Source organism: Parasteatoda tepidariorum, chromosome 2 (assembly GCF_982258835.1).
Source record: "Parasteatoda tepidariorum strain Cologne lab strain chromosome 2, Ptep-v5.0, whole genome shotgun sequence".
NCBI lineage: Eukaryota > Metazoa > Arthropoda > Arachnida > Araneae > Theridiidae > Parasteatoda > Parasteatoda tepidariorum.
The window spans coordinates 25267243-25273242 of record NC_141756.1 but is presented as its reverse complement, the minus strand read 5'-3'; the positions used below and the strand labels follow the sequence as shown (position 1 = coordinate 25273242).

General features: G+C 29.1%; 1 protein-coding gene across 1 annotated transcript in view; it reads right to left on the bottom strand.

Moving 5' to 3' along the window:
* Nucleotides 1–1193: 1193 nt before the first annotated feature.
* The window catches only part of LOC107447604 (hemicentin-2-like), a 410317-nt gene continuing 405510 nt past the window's right edge, over nucleotides 1194–6000 (bottom strand). The window contains exon 15 of the mRNA XM_071177281.2: nucleotides 1194–2891. The gene's annotated coding sequence lies outside the window, so the exon portion shown is untranslated. The remainder of the gene's footprint in view (nucleotides 2892–6000) is intronic.

The following is a 6000-nucleotide window of genomic DNA, read 5'->3' as shown; positions in this document are numbered from 1 at the left end:
ACAGCTGAAAAAATGTTCATAAGCAGCAATTTCTAAATTAGTTACGAAGTTTTATAAGCATCAGGAAGTCCTGTTAAGCAGCGGAAAATGAATTATATTACAGCTTTTTTCAGAGATCAGCGCCATTTGTTTCTAATTTTTCTAAATTGATATTTGGAGTCATCAGTTATTTTCATGGTCATTTCAAGTTTTTTCATGACAAAATTACCTGGTGTCATAAAAAAACTTGCAAATTAATGTTTAGTTTCAGTTGCATTAAAAAGCTTGTTTTGAAGATTATGTTTGAACTTTTTTAAAGATGAAATAATTTAAAAATAAATATGCAATTAGTGAATCTATTATTTATAAAAATTAAGCAATTTCTGATACAGACTGTAAAGATAATTGGTAACATTTCGAATTCAGATGCCTTTTTTAGATACCTTTTCGTTATTCCTATTTCTTCTTTCAAAATAAGTTTCGTTAAGCGATAAGCTTTATATTTGTACAGTGATTTATTATGTAGCATACATTCAGTTAAAAAGCTTTAATCTTTTGAAAAATAAAATTTTAATTATTGCTAATATTTAGTAGAAATTTATTTTACACTTCATAACGCTAAAAACAGATATTTGCATTTTCATAAGAATGAATATAAAGCGACTTGAACTTGTTTTTTATATCTGAGATCTTTTTTAAGGATCTAAGATTTTATTTGCTTCTTTGTACTTTTGATTTAGTTTGAAAACCAAATTTTAGAAAGACTAAAGCAAAATTTTAAATTGAGATACGGGCTGAGAAAAAATACGAAATGCACGTGTCTTCCAGTCGAAATGCATATTGATCCTTTTTGTTACATTAAGAGGTTTTGCAAGAAATAAAATTATTTTTGCAATAAAAATATTGGTAATTAATTTTACATTATATTCGTTATATAGTATGACATGATTAAAAATAACGCTGGATTTAAATTCTCATAATTAGATAGCACATTTACTTAAATTGACTAAGATGGGACATATTTTCAAAGTGTAATCGCTATAGTTATGCAGAGTGTTATTATAAAACTACATTTGATGTTTATTTTTATATGTTTATTAAAATTGAGATTAAAAAGTAAACGTGCCCATTGAGATACCGTAATTAATATTTCCTCCTAAATAAAATTCATGAAATTCCAGCAATTTAATTCATTAAAAAATTCATATTTTCCCTTTTTATAACTTTAATTTTGCACGGAGAAATAATTTTTTGATAAAATTACCATATTGTGGGGTAATGGCATTTCTGGTAAAAATAATTGTAATTTTGATTGATAAAACCAAAATATAATTAATTAAATGTGAATATATATTGGCATTTAAACTATTCATTTCGTAATTTTTCCATTTATATGGCAATGGCCTATCTGGAAATCCTGGTTTTTAAAATTACAGTTCGTATTACCACACGTTTAGTAAAAAAATATAAATCTGAAAAGTAAATTTAACAGAATAAATGGTTTTTAGGGCATGCTCTAAAATATGATAAAATTACTAAGTTTTACCTCATTTATCAAATTGTATCACATTTTATAATACCATATTCTGCTGTTAATAATCACTGCAGCACTTTGTTTAAAATTGCCAAGAACTTCAGTATTCTCATAGAACCAAAAATATGGTAAATTTTATCACATTTCGGTAGTTTTGACCAAGATTTGTTCTCAATGTAAATTTGAATTGATTTTTATTTCAAATTAATGGAGTATTATTATCTATTCCTATTGATAAACTCATAAAATAGCGCTAAAATCCCTTGCTAAATTCATAAAGTACCACCAAATTATTTCCTTATATTTAATTAATTACAATCTTACACATAACAAAATTTTTTTTAAAGTTATGAGAAATATTGAAAGATTAAAATAATAGCTTATTAATTTCATAGAATTTCGTCGTTTATACTTCAACTTAGAGCAATATAATAATAATATACTTTGAAATTATTCAGCAGAGTATACTAGTACAAATCAGGCAATAAGATTCTTATATGTTTCAATAAAGCGTTTAGATTATTAATTAAGTAAAAAAAGCTTTTATGCATTCTGCTGTTATTTAGTGAAAATTTATGAAACTTGTTAAATGTCTGTCAAAAATGCCCACTTTTAAAAAAATGGTTTTGAATCACCATATTTTCACATTCCCTTCATGCAGTCTATTTTTGTTATTAGCATACAAATATTTTTAAAATAGTCTTTGAATGATTTTATATAAGCATAACCTGCAAAATAAAGTCCTTTTTTATGTATGTTCAAATATTATTTTTTCAAATTATTTGCATGTATTAATTTCCATTAGATTAATCTCATTGGTATTTACTAACAATAGAATAAACTAATTTGTTGTATCACTGAAGTAATTTCTCGAAAAGTTTGATTGTATAATATTGCTTATGACGCATTGCTTTTACTGAAAATGAGAGTAATTTATCATCATTACATACAAACATCAACCCAAACACTTTCAACACTAAATTCCATTTCTCTTTACAGACATAGTAATTAAAACTGCAATTGTTGCAAAATTACCATTTTCGGATGAAAATAGTTATAAATTATTATTAAACAGTATAAGTAAAAGCATACCACAACATTGCTTTTTTTGTAACAAAACTTGAAGAACTGTTATTGATACAAAATATTAATCAGTCTATTCGTTAGAAAATGTTTTTTTTCCTTAAAAAAAACTTAAATTGGTATGCCATGTTCGTAAAATGATTGAAAGCTACTTTACAACAATATTCTTGAAATCCTTTTGAGTGCAAAAAGTTTTGTGTGAGTAACGTGTCGTCATCTTGGAGCCATGGAATCAATACTGCACAGATAGAGCGAAACGTCAAGTCTGAAAACAGTTCCGCTTGGACGGCGTCGCCTGAAATAAATAAATTATAAGAATGCATTTTGCTTGAATGAAATAAGCATTTATATATTTTAAATATTAATTTATCGAGTGTTCTATATTGATCACCCTTAATGCATGCTTTCTAATTCTACTAAAAACTCATGTCAAAAAACTATGCACATTTAGCTGTCACAAATTATCATTTAAGGATTAAAGAAATAAAAATTCAACCTCTGTCTGCTCACGATTTCGGTTAAGAGGAGCAAAAAAAGGAATTAAAATAATCTAAGTAAGATTAATTGAGCTTAAAGATATCGTTCTTCAAAATTAATCAATAGAAATAAGAGAATAAAAAGTCAACAGTTTAGGTGCTTTAGCATTGTTTTCGAAGCTTTTTTGCTAAGAAAAATTATTAAAAAGAACCAACAGTTTAAGTGTATTACACTTGAAGCGAAGCTATAATTTCAAACAATATATGCAATCTTGCTGTGAAGAATTATCTTTGCTTTAGAACGGACAAATAACTGAAATAGTTAAAAATATATTAAGCATTTTTAAGAACACGTCAATTTGGCGGCCTTTAATTTTTCAAATCCTTAACTTATTCTCATTTTTTTTGAATACGTATGAGCCCTGATAACTGGAGTAAGTTTTTAAATATTAAAAAATTCGCGAAAGACGTTTTTCCTCTCCACAAAACTGTGGCTATTCTTCGTATTGACGTCCTGTGCCCTTATCAGAATTATCATAGAGAGCCCTAGCTAAACATGGGCTAAACTTGACCTTAGAAGAACTGTTGCAAGAAGAACTGTTGCAAAATGACATCAGTAATGAAAATAACATATTATTCGCGAAAAAGCATTATATCATGCGACAGCAGTGCTCTCGAAAAACAGCCTTAATATCGATACAAAGTTTCAATTTGAAACTTAACGTATTCTCTTGTGGAAAACAAAGATTTTGATTTATAAGTCCAGATGTATTTGATTTTATAATTTTATGACCATCGTTGAACAACTGACCTAATTTAGGGTTTACGACTACTTATTTTCAACTCTATAGCCTTGTAATTTCGAACCCAATCCAGAAGACAATTGAACTCCTGGATCAAGTATAGGAAGAAATTTGCCTTTGTGGAGGACTTTTGAATGGAACTAATCCGCATTTGCGCTACATAAAGAGAGAGACCACGAGAACCTCCCTCAGTTATTGAGGCTGCAAAGGGACTATAACCCATGATCCGTCAACCACTGAGAATATTTCACATCAGCACTGTGGTTGCTGCAAGCCGGATGAGGATTCGTTTAGATCAGCTATCACTGGGAATCGAACCCGGTTCACCTCAATGGAACGCGAACGCTCTATCCCCTGAGCCATCACGGCTTGGTCCATATATATTAAAAATAACTGTAAATATGATAATGGATAAATATAGACGAATACCTGAAATAATTTTTTTAAAAAATGAAGTTTTTAATAAATCGCCAATTTGGCGAGATTTTTCCACTTCGATTTTAATGATAATAATAATGAATTATTCTAAGCTTTTGCATTTACGAGTATTATGAGCCCAAACAATGCAGCATTATAGTATTTTTTTAAAAATGTTAAAATAAATGAGACCACAAACGGCTTTTGCATTCCAAAAACTATGGGTTTTCTTCATATTGACAATTTGCACTATTTCCATAATTTACTTAAAGGGCACCGTTTATACATGAAGAAAACTTAATCTGATGTCATGTTATAAACTCATAAGAGTGAAAAAAACAACTACAAATAGTTTATTGTTTACTAGAATGTGGTAATTCTTATTACGACAAAACCTTCAAAAACGACTTAGCTCTCTGCTTACAGAGCTTATCATAGTGAGGGCAATCACGTTGGTTCACTGGCACCAGCCTTAAGCAAATCGTTAAATACGTTAACTAATTAAAAACTTCATTTGCTTTAAAAATATATAAATCGGAAATAACAGTCGATATGTTTCAAGCGCTAAAAAACAGGAGCCAGTTTTCAAGACTTGCCAGGCTTGAATGAGAAGAAACAAAAGATCAACAATCAAACGAGAAATTAGTATCAATTGCTGCACATTGTTGGAATCTTTGGTATAAGCCCCGAAATCTCATTTTTCCCTGTTAACGACAATAGTTCCTCACCATCTCTCCACAGAGTCTAGAAATGCATTTTATCATTTTTTATCCATCTCGGCCACTGGGGTTTTTCGTATTCTGTTTCTCTCCCTCATTTCTCCATTTTTCGTCAGCAGCTTTTTAATTTATATTTCAAATCACTTTTTTTTCTTCTCGTTCTTATCTGGCAAGTCTTGAAATTGGATGCCTGTTTTTCACAGCTTGATACATGTCGCTTGTTATTTCTTGTTTATATATTTTTGAAGCAAATGAAGTTTTTAATCAAGAAGTACCATAAGAGTCCAGCTAGTTTATTCAACTATTTTTCACGACGCAAAACCCGTCTTTTTTTCACTCTTAAGTGGGCAATTTTCGGAAATAATATTTCAGTTTTCTCCTTTTTTAAATACATATTTAAGCTTTGAACGTTCACACATTTATAACCACATATTGTGTAAGTTAATTTTAAAGACCGTCATCTGGAATCCTTCTTCTTATTGATAGCTTCTAAATTGTTACTTTGTTGGAAACGTCAAGAAAAACAGACACTATTATATGTCAATCTTTGTCAACAATGCATTTGTTTCGAAAACTTTCTGAATTTTCTTTGTGCTCTCTAAAGTTTATGATAACTGCATCGAGTTTCTTTTGATTAAATTTTTTGAAAAGCCAGCCTATCTCCTATACTATTTTGTATCTATGCAGAATAAATGCGTTAAAATGATTTAAAAACAAATTTAATCCTATAAACAGAATGCCTTTTAGAATAATAGAATGTCTTCGCCTTTTAAAAGAAGCACAAAGAAAATCGTTTGAGAATCCATCTCCAATTTCTGTTTTCGATCTTCCGAGAAGGATTCCGGTTCATTTAATTCTTCTTTTTGGAAGTATTTGCTTTGGTGATACAATGCCTCTCCCAATTACATTTCATTCTTCCATTACCATTCCTTTTCCAGAATCTTTTGCAAATTTACGATGTATCTTTCGTCAAATGACGTCATTACCAT